This window comes from Schistocerca serialis, chromosome 3, assembly GCF_023864345.2.
Source record: "Schistocerca serialis cubense isolate TAMUIC-IGC-003099 chromosome 3, iqSchSeri2.2, whole genome shotgun sequence".
NCBI lineage: Eukaryota > Metazoa > Arthropoda > Insecta > Orthoptera > Acrididae > Schistocerca > Schistocerca serialis.
In genome coordinates, this window is record NC_064640.1 from 1,071,024,595 (window position 1) to 1,071,042,232 (window position 17,638).

Genomic DNA, 17,638 nt, shown 5'->3' on the forward strand with positions numbered 1-17,638 from the left:
CAATGTATTCCTAGGACCTTCACATTGACGAAGAAACATAGAAATCGCATCGGAATTAAATAGATAAGGCAAAATGCCGCCTTAAGTACAACAATACAGACTCTTCTTACAGTCGGTGCTTTGAGCATTCCCTGTGAGACCAGTATTAGTTTCCGATACACCACTGCAGGTTCAATGAATTGACTGGACATACACATTTACGATGAAACACGGAAATTACATCGGAATTAAATACAAAAGGCACAATGCCGCCTTAAGTACAAGAATAGAGACTCTTCTAACAGTCGGTGCTTTGAGCATTCCCTGTGAGACCAGTATTAGTTTCCAATACACCACTGCAGGTTCAATGTATTCCTTGGACATACCCATTGCCGATGAAGAACAGAAATCGCATCGGAATGAAATACAAAAGGCAAACTGCCGCGTAAGTACAGGAATAGAGACTCGTCTTACAGTCAGTGTTTTGAGCATTCTCTGTGAGAACAGTAATAGTTTCCGATACACCACTGCAGGCACAATGTATTCCTTGGACCTTCAAATTGACGATGAAACACAAAAATCGCATCGGAATTAAATTCAAAAGGCACAATGCCGCCTCAAGTACAAGAATAGTGACTCTTCGTACAGTCGGTGCTTTGAGCATTCCCTGTGAGACCAGTATTAGATTCCGATACACCACTGAAGGTTCAATGAATTGACTGGACATACACATTTACGAAGAAACTCGGAAATTACACGGCATTAAATACAAAAGGCACAATGCCGCCTTAAGTGCAAGAATAGAGACCCTTCTTACAGTCGGTGCTTTGAGCATTCCCTGTGAGACCAGTATTAGTTTCTGATAGACCACTGCAGGTTCAATGTATTCCTAGGACCTTCACATTGACGAAGAAACACAGAAATCGCATCGGAATTAAATACAAAAGGCAAAATGCCGCCTTAAGTACAAGAATACAGACTCTTCTCACAGTCAGGGCTTTGCGCATTCCCTGTGAGACCAGTATTAGTTTCCGATACACCACTGCAGGTTTAATGTATTCCTTAGACCTTCACATTGACGATGAAACACAGAAATCGCATCGAAATTAAATACAAAAGGCACAAAGCCGCCTTATGTACAAAATTAGAAACTTTTCTTACAGTCGGTGCTTTGAGCATTCCCTGTGAGACCAGTATTAGTTTCCGATACACCACTGCAGGTTCAGTGTATTCCTTGGACCATCACATTGACGATGAAACACAGAAATCGCATCGGAATTAAATACAAAAGGCGCAATGCCACCATAAGTACAATAATAGAGACTCTTCTTACAGAAGGTGCTTTGAGCATTCCCTGTGAGACCAGTGTTAGTTTCCGATACACCACTGCAGGTTCAATGTATTCCTTGGACATACATATTGACGATGAAACACTGGAATTATATGGGAATTAAGTACAAAAGACTCAATGCCGCCTTAAGTACAAGAAGAGTGAGACTTCTTAGAGTCTGTGCTTTAATTCTTTCCTGTGAGACCAGTATTAGGTTCCGATACACCACTGCAGGTGCTATGTATTCCCTGGACCTTCACATTGACGATGAGACACAGAAATTGCATCGGAATTAAATACAAAATGCTCAATGCCGCCTTCAGTACAAGAAAAGAGACTCTTCTTACAGTCGGTGCTTTCAGCATTCCGTGTGAGACCAGAATTAGTTTCCGATACACCACTGCAAGTGCAATGTATTCCTTGGACCTTCACATTGACGATGACACATAGAAATCGCATCGGAATTAAATACATAATGCTCAATGCCGCCTTCAGTACAAGAATAGAGACTCTTCTTACAATCGGTGCTTTGAGCATTCCCTGTGAGACCAGTATTAGTTTCCGATACACCACTGCAGGTTCAACGTATTCCTTCGACCTTCACATTGACGATGAAACACAGAAATCGCATCTGAATTAAATACAACAGGCAATATGCCGCCTTAAGTGCAAGAATAGAGACTCTTCTTACAGTCGGTGTTTTGAGCATTCCCTGTGAGACCAGTATTACTTTCCGATACACCACTGCATGATCAAAGTATTCCTAGGACCTTCACATTGACGGAGAAACACAGAAATCGAATCGGAATTAAATACAAAAGGCAAAATGCCGCCTTAAGTACAAGAATACAGACTCTTCTTACAGTCGGTGCCTTGCGCATTCCCTGTGAGACCAGTATTAGTTTCCGATACACCACTGCTGGTTTAATGTATTCCTTGGACCTTCACATTGACGATGAAACACAGAAATCGCAACGGAATTAAATACCAAAGGCACAAAGCCGCCTCAAGTACAAGATTAGAAACTTTTCTTACTGTCGGTGCTTTGAGCATTCCCTGTGTGACCAGTATTAGTTTCCGATACACCACTGCAGGTTCAGTGTCTTCCTCGGACCTTCACGTTGACGATGAAACACAGAAATCGCATCGGAATTAAATACAAAAGGCACAATGCCACCATAAGTACAAGAATAGAGACACTTCTTACAGTCGGTACTTTGAGCATTCCCTGTGAGACCAGTATTAGATTCCGATACACCACTGCAGGTTCAATGTATTCCTTGGACATACACATTGACGATGAAACACTGAAATTACATCGGAATTAAATACAAAACGAACAAGTCCGCCATAAGTGCAAGAAGAGTGAGACTTCTTAGAGTCTGTGCTTTAATCCTTTCCTGTGAGACCAGTATTAGTTTCCGATACACCACTGCAGGTGCAATGTATTCCTTGGACCTTCGCATTGACGATTAAACACAGAAATCGCAGCGGAATTAAAAACAAAATGCTCAATGCCGCTTTCAGTACAAGAATAAAGAATCTTCTTACAGTCGGTGCTTTCAGCATTCCGTGTAAGACCAGAATTAGTTTCCGATACACCACTGCAGGTGCAATGTATTCCTTGGACCTTCCCATTGACGATGAAACATAGTAATCGCATCGGAATTAAATACATAATGCTCAATGCCGCCTTCAGTACAAGAATAGAGACTCTTCTTACAATCGGTGCTTTGACCATTCCCTGTGAGACCAGTATTTGTTTCCGATACACCACTGCAGGTTCAATGTATTCCTAGGACCTTCACATTGACGAAGAAACATAGAAATCGCATCGGAATTAAATAGATAAGGCAAAATGCCGCCTTAAGTACAACAATACAGACTCTTCTTACAGTCGGTGCTTTGAGCATTCCCTGTGAGACCAGTATTAGTTTCCGATACACCACTGCAGGTTCAATGAATTGACTGGATATACACATTTACGATGAAACACTGAAATTACATCGGAATTAAATACAAAAGGCACAATGCCGCCTTAAGTACAAGAATAGAGACTCTTCTAACAGTCGGTGCTTTGAGCATTCCCTGTGAGACCAGTATTAGTTTCCAATACACCACTGCAGGTTCAATGTATTCCTTGGACATACCCATTGTAGATGAAGAACAGAAATCGCATCGGAATGAAATACAAAAGGCAAACTGCCGCGTAAGTACAGGAATAGAGACTCGTCTTACAGTCAGTGTTTTGAGCATTCTCTGTGAGACCAGTATTAGTTTCCGATACACCACTGCAGGCACAATGTATTCCTTGGACCTTCAAATTGACGATGAAACACAAAAATCGCATCGGAATTAAATTCAAAAGGCACAATGCCGCCTCAAGTACAAGAATAGTGACTCTTCGTACAGTCGGTGCTTTGAGCATTCCCTGTGAGACCAGTATTAGTTTCCGATACACCACTGAAGGTTCAATGAATTGACTGGACATACACATTTACGAAGAAACACCGAAATTACACGGCATTAAATACAAAAGTCACAATGCCGCCTTAAGTGCAAGAATAGAGACCGTTCTTACAGTCGGTGCTTTGAGCATTCCCTGTGAGACCAGTATTAGTTTCTGATAGACCACTGCAGGTTCAATGTATTCCTAGGACCTTCACATTGACGAAGAAACACAGAAATCGCATCGGAATTAAATACAAAACGCAAAATGCCGCCTTAAGTACAAGAATACAGACTCTTCTCACAGTCGGGGCTTTGCGCATTCCCTGTGAGACCAGTATTAGTTTCCGATACACCACTGCAGGTTTAATGTATTCCTTAGACCTTCACATTGACGATGAAACACAGAAATCGCATCGAAATTAAATACAAAAGGCACAAAGCCGCCTTATGTACAAAATTAGAAACTTTTCTTACAGTCGGTGCTTTGAGCATTCCCTGTGAGACCAGTATTAGTTTCCGATACACCACTGCAGGTTCAGTGTATTCCTTGGACCATCACATTGACGATGAAACACAGAAATCGCATCGGAATTAAATACAAAAGGCACAATGCCACCATAAGTACAATAATAGAGACTCTTCTTACAGTCGGTGCTTTGAGCATTCCCTGTGAGACCTGTGTTAGTTTCCGATACACCACTGCAGGTTCAATGTGTTCCTTGGACATACATATTGACGATGAAACACTGGAATTATATCGGAATTAAGTACAAAAGACTCAATGCCACCTTAAGTACAAGAAGAGTGAGACTTCTTAGAGTCTGTGCTTTAATCCTTTCCTGTGAGACCAGTATTAGTTTCCGATACACCACTGCATGTTCAATGTATTCCCTGGACCTTCACATTGACGATGAGACACAGAAATTGCATCGGAATTAAATACAAAATGCTCAATGCCGCCTTCAGTACAAGAAAAGAGACTCTTCTTACAGTCGGTGCTTTCAGCATTCCGTGTGAGACCAGAATTAGTTTCCGATACACCACTGCAAGTGCAATGTATTCCTTGGACCTTCACATTGACGATGACACATAGAAATCGCATCGGAATTAAATACATAATGCTCAATGCCGCCTTCAGTACAAGAATAGAGACTCTTCTTACAATCGGTGCTTTGAGCATTCCCTGTGAGACCAGTATTAGTTTCCGATACACCACTGCAGGTTCAACGTATTCCTTCGACCTTCACATTGACGATGAAACACAGAAATCGCATCTGAATTAAATACAACAGGCAATATGCCACCTTAAGTGCAAGAATAGAGACTCTTCTTACAGTCGGTGTTTTGAACATTCCCTGTGAGACCAGTATTACTTTCCGATACACCACTGCAGGCACAATGTATTCCTTGGACCTTCAAATTGACGATGCAACACAGAAATCGCATCGGAATTAAATACAAAAGGTACAATGCCGCCTTAAGTACAAGAATAGAGACTCTTCTTACAGTTTGTGCTTTGAGCATTCCCTGTGAGACCAGTATTAGTTTCAGATACACCACTGCAGGTTCAATGTATTCCTTGGATCATCACAGTGACGATGAAACACAGAAATCGCATCTGAATTAAATACAAAAGGCACAATGCCGCCTTAAGTACAAGAATAGAAACTCTTCTTACAGTCGGTGCTTTGAGCATTCCCTGTGAGACCAGTATTAGTTTCCGATACACCACTGCGGGTTCAATGTATTCCTTGGACATGCACATTAACGATGGAACACTGATATTACATCGGAATTAAATTCAAAAGGCACAATGCCGCCATAAGTGCAAGAAAAGTGAGACTTCTTAGAGTCTGTGCTTTGATCGTTTCCTGTGAGACCAGTATTAGTGTCCGATACAGCACTGCAGGTTCAATGTAATCCTCGGACTTACACATTGACGATGAAACACTGAAATCGCATCGGAATTAAATACAAAAGGCACAATGCCGCCATAATTGCAAGAAGAGTGACACTTCTTGGAGTCTGTGCCTTGATCCTTTCCTGTGAGACCAGTATTAGTTTCCGATACACCACTGCAGGTTCAATGTATTCCTTGGTCCTTCACATTGACGATGAAACACAGAAATCGCATCGGAATTAAATACAAAAGGCACAATGCCGCCTTAAGTACAAGAATATAGGCTCTTCTTACTGTCGGTGATTTGAGCATTCCCTGTGAGACCAGTATTAGTTTCTGATACACCACTGCAGGTTCAAAGTATTCCTTGGACCATCACATTGACGATGAAACACAGAAATCGCATCGGAATTTAATACAAAAGGCGCAATGCCGCCTTAACTACAAGAATAGAGACTCTTCTTACAGTATGTGCTTTGAGCATTCCCTGTGAGACCAGAATTGGTTTCCGGTACACCACTCCAGGTTCAATGTATTCCTTGGACCTTCACATTGACGATAAAACACAGGAATCGCATCTGAATTAAATACAAAAGGCACAATGCCGTCTTAAATACAAGAATAGAGACTCTTCTCACAGTCGGTGCTTTCAGCATTCCCTGTGAGACCAGTATTAGTTTCCGATACACCACTGCAGGGTAAGTGTATCCCTTGGACCTTCACATTGACATTGAAACACAGTTATCGCATTGGAATTAAATTCAAAACGCACAATGCCGCCTTAAGTACACGAATAGAGACCATTCTTACAGTCGGTGCTTTGAGCATTCCCTGTGAGACCAGTATTAGTTTCCGATACACCACTGCAGGTTCAATATTTTCCTTGGACCTTCACATTGACGATGATACACAGAAATCGCATCGGAATGAAATACAAAAGGCAAACTGCCGCGTAAGCACAAGAATAGAGACTCGTCTTACAGTCAGTGTTTTGAGCACTCCCTATGAGACCAGTATTAGTTCCCGATACACCACTGCTGGTTCAATGTATTCCTTGCACCTTCACATTGACGTTGAAACACAGATATGGCGTCGGAATTAAATACAAAAGGCACAATGTCGCCTTAAGTACACGAATAGAGACTCTCCTTACAGTCGGTGCTTTGAGCATTCCCTGTGAGACCAGTATTAGTTTCCGATACACCACTGCCGGTTCAATGTATTCCTTGGACCTTCACATTGACGATGAAACACAGAAATCGCATCGGAATTAAATACAAAAGGCACAATGCCGCCTTAAGTATAAGAATAGAGACTCTTCTTACGGTCGGTGCCTTGAGCACTCCCTGTGAGACCAGTATTACTTTCCGATACACCACTGCAGGTTCAATGTATTCCTCGGACCGTCACATTGTCGATGAAACACAGAAATTACATCGGAATTAAGTACAAAAGGCACAATGCCGCCTTAAGTGCAAGAATAGAGACTCTTCTTACAGTCGGTGCTTTGAGCATTCCCTGTGACACCAGTATTAGTTTCCAATACACCACTTCAGGTTCAATGTATTCCTTGGACATTCACATTGCCGATGAAAAACAGAAATTATTTCGGAATTAAATACAAAAGACACAATGCCGCCTTAAGTGCAAGAATAGAGACTCTTCTTACAGTCGGTGCTTTGAGCATTCCCTGTGAGACCAAAATTAGTTTCCGATACACCACTGCAGGTTCAATGTATTCCTTGGACCATCACATTGACGATGAAACACAGAAATCGCATCGGAATTAAATACAAAAGGCACAATGCCGCCTTAAGTACTAGAATAGAGATTCTTCGTACGGTCGGTGCTTTGAGCATTCCCTGTGACACCAGTATTAGTTTCCAATACACCACTGCAGGTTCAATGTATTCCTCGGACCTTCACATTGACGATGAAACACAGAAATCGGATCGGAATTAAATTCAAAAGGCACAATGCCGCCTTAAATACAAGAATAGAGACTCTACTTACAGTCGGTATTTTGAGTATTCCCTGTGAGACCAGTATTGGTTTCCGATACACCACTGCAGGTTCAATGTATTCCTTGGACATACACATTGACGATGAAACACTGAAATTACATCGGAATTAAATACAAAAGACTTAATGCCGCCTTAAGTACAAGAGGAGTGAGACTTCTTAGAGTCTGTGTTTTTATCCTTTCCTGTGAGACCAGAATTAGTTTCCGATACACCACTGCAAGTTCAATGTATTCCTTGGTCCTTCACATTGACGATGAAATACAGAAATCGAATCGGAATTAAATACAAAAGGCACAATGCCGCCTTAGGTACAAGAACATAGACTCTTCTTACAGTCGGTGCTTTGAGCATTCCCTGGGAGACCAGTATTAGTTTCCGATAGACCACTGCAGGTTAAATGTATTCCTTGGATCTTCACATTGACGATGAAAAAGAGAAATCGCATCGGAATTAAATACAAAAGGCACAATGCCGCCTCAAGTACAAGAATAGTGACTCTTCGTTCGGTCGGTGCTTTGAGCATTCCCTGTGAGACCAATAATAGTTTCCGATACACCACTGCAGGTTCAATGAATTGACTGGACATACACATTTACGATGAAACACTGAATTTACATCGGAATTAAATACAAAAGGCACAATGCCGAGTTAAGTACAAGAATAGAGACTCTTCTTACAGTCGGTGTTTTGAGCATTCCCTGTGAGACCAGTATTAGTTTCCAATACACCACTGCAGGTTCAATGTATTCCTTGGACATACACATTGCCGATGAAAAACAGAAAATATATCGGCATTAAATACAAAAGGCACAATGCCGCCTTAAGTGCAAGAATAGAGACCCTTCTTACAGTCGGTGCTTTGAGCATTCCCTGTGAGACAAGTATTAGTTTCTGATAGACCACTGCACATTCAATGTATTCCTAGGACCTTCACATTGACGAAGAAACACAGAAATCGCATCGGAATTAAATACATAAGGCAAAATGCCGCCTTAAGTACAAGAATACAGACTCTTCTCACAGTCGGGGCTTTGCGCATTCCCTGTGAGACCAGTATTAGTTTCCGATACACCACTGCAGGTTTAATGTATTCCTTGGACCTTCGCATTGACGATGAAACACAGAAATCGCATCGGAATTAAATACAAAAGGCACAAAGCCTCCTTATGTACAAAATTAGAAACATTTCTTACAGTCGGTGCTATGAGCATTCCCTGTGAGACCAGTATTAGTTTCCGATACACCACTGCAGGTTCAGTGTACTCCTTGGACCTTCACATTGACGATGAAACACAGAAATCGCATCGGAATTAAATACAAAAGGCACAATGCCACCATAAGTACAAGAATAGAGACTCTTCTTACAGTCGGTGCTTTGAGCATTCCCTGTGAGACCAGTGTTAGTTTCCGATACACCACTGCAGATTCAATGTATTCCTTGGACATACATAGTGACGATGAAACACTGGAATTATATCGGTATTAAATACAAAAGACCCAATGCCGCCTTAAGTACAAGAAGAGTGAGACTTCTTAGAGTCTGTGTTTTTATCCTTTCCTGTGAGACCAGTATTAGTTTCCGATACACCACTGCAGGTTCAATGTATTCCTTGGCCCTTCACACTGACGATGAAACACAGAAATCGCATCGGAATTAAATACAAAATGCACAATGCCGCCTTAAGTACAAGAATAGAGACTCTTCTTACAGTCGGTGCTTTGAGCATTCCCTGTGAGACCAGTATTAGTTTCCGATACACCACTGCAGGTTCAATGTATTCCTTGGACCTTCACATTGACGATGAAACACAGAAATCGCATCGGAATTATATACAAAAGGCACAATGCCGCCTTAAGTACAAGAATAGAGACTCTTCTTACGTTCGGTGCTTTGAGCATTCCCTGTGAGACCAGTATTAGTTTCCGGTACACCACTGCAGGATCAATGTATTCCTTGGACCTTCACATTGACGATGAAACACAGAAATCGCATCGGAATTAAATATAAAAGGGACATTGCCACCATAAGTACAAGAATAGAGACACTTCTTACAGTCGATGTTTTGAGCATTCCCTGTGAGACCAGTATTAGTTTCCAATACACCACTGCAGGTTCAATGTATTCCTTGGACATACACATTGCCGATGAAAAACAGAAAATATATCGGCATTAAATACAAAAGGCACAATGCCGCCTTAAGTGCAAGAATAGAGACCCTTCTTACAGTCGGTGCTTTGAGCATTCCCTGTGAGACCAGTATTAGTTTCTGATAGACCACTGCAGGTTCAATGTATTCCTAGGACCTTCACATTGACGAAGAAACACAGAAATCGCATCGGAATTAAATACAAAAGGCAAAATGTCGCCTTAAGTACAAGAATACAGACTCTTCTCACAGTCGGGGCTTTGCACATTCCCTGTGAGACCAGTATTAGTTTCCGATACACCACTGCAGGTTTAATGTATTCCTTCGACCTTCACATTGACGATGAAACACTGAAATTACATCGGAATTAAATACAAAACGAACAATTCCGCCATAAGTGCAAGAAGAGTGAGACTTCTTAGAGTCTGTGCTTTATTCCTTTCCTGTGAGACCAGTATTAGTTTCCGATACACCACTGCAGGTGCAATGGATTCCTTCGACCTTCACATTGACGATGAAACACAGAAATCGCATCGGAATTAAATACAAAATGCTCAATGCCGCCTTCAGTACAAGAATAGAGACTCTTCTTACAGTCGGTGCTTTCGGCATTCCGTGTGAGACCAGAATTAGTTTCCGATACACCACTGCAATTGCAATTATTCCTTGGTCCTTCACATTGACGATGAGTCATAGAAATCGCATCGGAATTAAATACATAATGCTCAATGCCGCCTTCAGTACAAGAATAGAGACTCTTCTTACAATCGTTGCTTTGAGCATTCCCTGTGAGACCAGTATTAGTTTCCGATACACCACTGCAGGTTCAATGTATTTCTTCGACCTTCACATTGACGATGAACCACAGAAATCGCATCGGAATTAAATACAAATGGTAAACTGCCGGGTAACTACAAGGATAGAGACTCGTTTTGCAGTCCGTGTTTTGAGCATTCCCTGTGAGACCAGTATTAGTTTCCGATACACCACTGCAGGTTCAATATTTTCCTTGGACCTTCACATTGACCATGAAACACAGAAATCGCATCGTAATTAAATACAAAAGGCACAATGCCGCCTTAAGTACAAGAATAGAGACTTTTCTTACAGTCGGTGTTTGAGCATTCCCTGTGAGACCAGTATTAGTTTCCGATACACCACTGCAGGCACAATGTATTCCTTGGACCATCAAATTGACGATGAAACACAAAAATTGAATCGGAATTAAATTCAAAAGGCACAATGCCGCCTTGAGTACAAGAATAGAGACCCTTCTTACAGTCGGTGCTTTGAGCATTCCCTGTGAAACCAGTATTAGTTTCCGATACACCACTGCAGGTTAAATGTATTCCTTGGAAATTCACATTGACGATGAAAAACAGAAATCGCATCCGAATGAAATACAAAAGGCAAACTGCCGCGTAAGTACAGGAATAGAGACTCGTCTTACAGTCAGTGTTTTGAGCATTCTCTGTGAGACCAGTATTAGTTTCCGATACACCACTGCAGGATCAATGTATTCCTTGGACCTTCACATTAACGATGAAACACAGAAATCGCATCGGAAATAAATACAAAAGGCACAATGCCGCCTTAAGTACAAGAATAGAGAGTCTTCTTACAGTCGGTGCTTTGAGCATTCCCTGTGAGACCAGTATTAGTTTCCAATACACCACTGCAGGTTCAATGTATTCCTTGGACATACACTTTGCCGATGAAAAACAGAAATTATATCGAATTAAATACAAGAGGCACAATGCCGCCTTAAGTGCAAGAATAGAGACTCTTCTTACATTCGGTGCTTTAAGCATTCCCTGTGAGACCAGTATTAGTTTCCGATAGACCACTGCAGGTTCAATGTATTCCTAGGACCTTCACATTGAAGAAGAAACACAGAAATCGCATCGGAATAAATACAAAAGGCAAAATGCCGCCTGAAGTACAAGAATACAGACACTTCTTACAGTCGACGCTTTGAGCATTCCCTGTGAGACCAGTATTAGTTTCCGATACGCCACTGGAGGTTCAATGTATTCCTTGGAAATTCACATTGACGATGAAAAACAGAAATCGCATCGGAATGAAATACAAAAGGCAAACTGCCGCGTAAGTACAGGAATAGAGACTCGTCTTACAGTCAGTGTTTTGAGCATTCTCTGTGAGACCAGTATTAGTTTCCGATACACCACTGCAGGTTCAATGTATTCCTTGGACCTTCACATTAACGATGAAACACAGAAATCGCATCGGAAATAAATACAAAAGGCACAATGCCGCCTTAAGTACAAGAATAGAGAGTCTTCTTACAGTCGGTGCTTTGAGCATTCCCTGTGAGACCAGTATTAGTTTCCAATACACCACTGCAGGTTCAATGTATTCCTTGGACATACACATTGCCGATGAAAAACAGAAATTATATCGAATTAAATACAAGAGGCACAATGCCGCCTTAAGTGCAAGAATAGAGACTCTTCTTACATTCGGTGCTTTTAGCATTCCCTGTGAGACCAGTATTAGTTTCCGATAGACCACTGCAGGTTCAATGTATTCCTAGGACCTTCACATTGACGAAGAAACACAGAAATCGCATCGGAATTAAATACAAAAGGCAAAATGCCGCCTGAAGTACAAGAATACAGACACTTCTTACAGTCGACGCTTTGAGCATTCCCTGTGAGACCAGTATTAGTTTCCGATACGCCACTGGAGGTTCAATGTATTCCTCGGACCTTCACATTGACGATGAAACTCAGAAATCGCATCGGAATTAAATAAAAAATGCACAATGCCACCATAAGTACAAGAAGAATGAGACTTCTTAGAGTCTGTGCTTTTATCCTTTCCTGGGAGACCAGTATTAGTTTCCGATACACCACTGCAGGTTCAATGTATTCCTTGGATCATCACAGTGACGATGAAACAGGGAAATCGCATCGGAATTAAAAAAAAAGCTAAATGCCGCCACAAGTACAAGAATACTGACTCTTCGTACAGCCGGTGCTTTGACCATTCCCTGTGAGGCCAGTATTATTTTCCGATACACCACTGCAGGTTCAATGTATTAACTGGACATACACATTGACGATGAAACACTGAAATCGCATCGGAATTAAATACAAAATGTACAATGCCGCCTTAAGTACAAGAATAGAGACGCTTCTTACAGTCGGTGTTTTGAGCATACCCAGTGAGACCAGTATTAGTTTCCGATACACCACTGTAGGTTCAATGTATTCCTTCGACCATCACATTGGCGATGAAACACAGAAATCGCATCGGAATTATATACAAAAGGCACAATGCCGACTTAAGTACAAGAATATAGACTCTTCTTACAGTCGGTGCTTTGAGCATTCCGTGTGAGACCAGTAGTAGTTTCCCATACACCACTGCAGGTTCAATGTATTCCTTGGACTCAATGTATTCCTTGGACATACACATTGACGATGGAACACTGAAATTACATCGGAATTAAATACAAAAGGCACAATGCCGCCTTAAGTGCAAGAAGGATGAGACTTCTTAGAGTGTGTGCTTTGATATTTTCCTGTGAGACCAGTATTAGTTTCCGATACAGCACTGACGGTTCAATGTATTCCTTGGACTTACACATTGACGATGAAACACTGAAATCGCATCGGAATTAAATACAAAAGCCACAATGCCGCCTTAAGTGCAAGAAGAGTGACACTTCTTGGAGACTGTGCTTTGATCCTTTCCTGTGAAACCAGTATTAGTTTCCGAAACACCTCTGCAGGTTCCATGTATTCCTTGGACCTTCACATTGACGATAAAATACCGAAATCGAATCGGAATTAAATACAAAAGGCACAATGCTGCCTTAAGTACAAGAATATAGACTCTTCTTACAGTCGGCGATTTGAGCATTCCCTGTGAGACCAGTATTAGTTTCAGATACACCACTGACGGTTCAATGTATTCCTTGGATCATCACAGTGACGATGAAACAGGGAAATCGCATCGGAATGAATGACAAAAGGCACTATACCGCCTTAAGTGCAAGAATAGAGGCTCTTCTTACAGTCGGTGCTTTGAGCATTCCCTGTGGACCAGTATTAGTTTCCGATACATCACTACAGCTTCAATGTATTCCTTGGACCTTCACACTGACGATGCAACACAGAAATCGCATCGGAATTAAATACAAAAGGCACAATGACGCCTTAAGTACAAGAATTGAGATTCAGCTTACAGTCGGTGCATTGAGAATTCCCTGTGAGACCAGTATTAGTTTCCGATACACCACAGCAGCTTCAATGTATTCCTTGGACATACACATTGACGATGAAACACTGACATTACATCGGAATTAAATATAAAAGGCACAATGCCGCCTTAAGTGCAAGAAGAGTGAGACTTATTAGAGTCTGTGCTTTGATCCTTTCCTGTGAGACCAGTATTAGTTTCCGACACACCACTGCACGTTCAATGTATTCCTAGGACCTTCACATTGACAAAGAAACATAGAAATCGCATGGGAATTAAATAGAAAAGGCAAAATGCCGCCTTAAGTACAACAATACTACTCTTCTTACAGTCGGTGCTTTGCGCATTCCATGTGAGACCAGTATTAGTTTCCGATACACCACTGCAGGTTCAATTTATTCCTTGGACCTTCACCTTGACGATGAAACACAGAAATCCCATCGGAATTAAATACAAAAGGCACAAAGCTGCCTTAAGTACATGATTAGAAACTTTTCTTACAGTGGGTGCTTTGAGCATTCCCTGTGAGACCAGTATTAGTTTCCGATACACCATTGCAGGTTCAGTGTATTCCTCGGACCTTCACATTGCCGATGAAACACAGAAATCGCATCGGAATTAAATACAAAAGGCACAATGCCACCATAAGCACAAGAATAGAGACTGTTCTTACAGTCGGTGCTTTGAGCATTCCCTGTGAGACCAGTATTAGTTTCTGATACACCACTGCAGGTTCAATGAATTCCTTGGACATACACATTTACGATTAAACACTGAAATTACATCGGAATTAAATACAAAAGACTTAATGCCGCCTTAAGTACAAGAAGAATGAAACTTCTTAGAGTCTGTGCTTTTATCCTTTCCTGTGAGACCAGTATTAGTTTCTGATACACCACTGCAGGTTCAATGTATTCCTTGGATCTTTACATTGACGATGAAACAGGGAAATCGCATCGGAATTAAATACAAAAGGCCCAATGCCACCACAAGTACAAGAATAGTGAATCTTCGTACTGTCGGTGCTTTGAGCGTTCCCTGTGGACCAGTATTAGTTTCCGATACACCACTGCCGGTTCAATGTATTCCTTGGACATACACATTGGCGATGGAACACTGAAATTACATCGGAATTAAATTCAAAAGGCACAATGCCGCCTTAAGTGCAAGAAGAGTGAGACTTCTTAGAGTCTGTGCTTTGATCCTTTCCTGTGAGACCATAATTAGTTTCCGATACACCACTGCAGATTCAATGTATTCCTTGGACCTTCACATTGACGATGAAACACAGCAATCGCATCGGAATAAAATACAAAAGGTACTATGCCGCCTTAAGTACAAGAATAGAGGCTCTTCTTACAGTCGGTGCTTTGAGCATTCCCTGTGAGACCAGTATTAGTTTCCGAAACACCACTCCTGGTTCAATGTATTCCTTGGACCTTGACATTGACGGTGAAACACAGATATCGCATCCGAATTAAATACAAAAGGCACAATGACGCCTTAAGTACAACAATATTGATTCTGCTTACAGTGGGTGCTTTGAGCTTTCCCTGTGAGACCAGTATTAGTTTCCGATACACCACTGCAAATTCAATGTATTCCTTGGACCTTCACATTGACGATGAAACACAGAAATCGCATCGGAATTTAATACAAAATGCACAAAGCCGCCTTAAGTACAACATTAGAAACTTTTCTTACATTGGGTGCTTTGAGCATTCCCTGTGAGACCAGTATTAGTTTCCGATACACCACTGCAGGTTCAGTGTATTCCTCGGACCTTCACGTTGACGATGAAACACAGAAATCGCATCGGAATTAAATACAAAAGGCACAATGCCACCATAACTACAAGAATAGAGACTGTTCTTACAGTCGGTGCTTTGAAAATTCCCTGTGAGACCAGTATTAGTTTCCGATACACCACTGCAGGTTCAATGTATTCCTTGGCCCTTCATATTGACGATGAAAAACAGAAATCGAATCGGAATTAAATACATAAGCCACAATGCCGCCTTAAGTACAAGAATATAGACTCTTCTTACTGTCGGTGATTTGAGCATTCCCTGTGAGACCTATATTAGTTTCTGATACACCACTGCAGGTTCAATGTATTCCTTGGATCTTCACATTGACGATGAAACAGCGAAATCGCATCGGAATTAAATACAATAGGCACAATGCCGCCACAAGTACAAGAATAGTGACTGTTCGTACAGTCGGTGCTTTGAGCATTCCCTGTGAGGCCAGTATTAGTTTCCGATACACCACTCCAGGTTCAATGTATTAACTGGACATTCACATTGACGATGAAACAATGAAATCGCATCGGAATTAAATGCAAAATGCACAATGCCGCCTTAAGTACAAGAATAGAGACTCTTCTTACACTCGGTGCTTTGAGCATTCCCTGTGAGACCAGTATTAGTTTCCGATATAGAACTGCAGGTTCAATGTATTCCTTGGACCATCACATTGACGATGAAACACAGAAATCGCATCCGAATTAAATACAAAAGGCACAATGCCGACTTAAGTACAAGAATAGAGACTCTTCTAACAGTCGGTGCTTTGAGCATTCCCTGTGAGACCAGTATTAGTTTCCGATACACCACTGCAGGTTCAATGTATTCCTTGGACATACACATTGACGATGGAACACTGTAATTACATCGGAATTAAATACAAAAGGCACAATGCCGCCTTAAATGCAAGAAGAGTGAGACTTCTTAGAGTATGTGCTTTGATCCTTTCCTGTGAGACCATTATTAGTTTCCGATACAGCATTGCAGGTTCAATGTATTCCTCGGACTTACACATTGACGATGAAACACTGAAATCGCATCGGAATTAAATACAAAAGGCACAATGACGCCTTAAGTACAAGAATAGAGATTCTGCTTACAGTCGGTGCTTTGAGGATTCCCTGTGAGACCAGTATTAGTTTCCGATACAACACAGCATGTTCAATGTATTCCTTGGACATACACATTGACGGTGAAACACCGAAATTACATCGGAATTAAATATAAATGGCACAATGCCGCCTTAAGTGCAAGAAGAGTGAGACTTCTTAGAGTCTGTGCTTTGATTCTTCCTGTGAGACCAGTATTAGTTTCCGATACACCACTGCAGGTTCAATGTATTCCTTGGACCTTCACATTGACGATAAAACACAGATATAGCATCGGAATTAAATACAAAAGGAACAATGTCGCCTTAAGTACAAGAATAGACACCCTTCTTACAGTCGGTGTTTGAGCATTCCCTGTGAGACCAGTTTTAGTTTCCGATACACCACTGCAGGTTCACTGTATTCCTTGGACATACACATTGACGATGAAACACTGAAATTACATCGGAATTAAATACAAGAGACTCAATGCCGCCTTAAGTACAATAAGAATGAGACTTCTTAGAATCTGTGATTTTATCCGTTCCTGTGAGACCAGTATTACTTTCCGATATACCTCCGCAGGTTCAATGTATTCCTTGGCCCTTCATATTGACGATGAAATACAGGAATCGAATCGGAATTAAATACAAAAGGCACAATGCCGCCATAAGTACACGAATA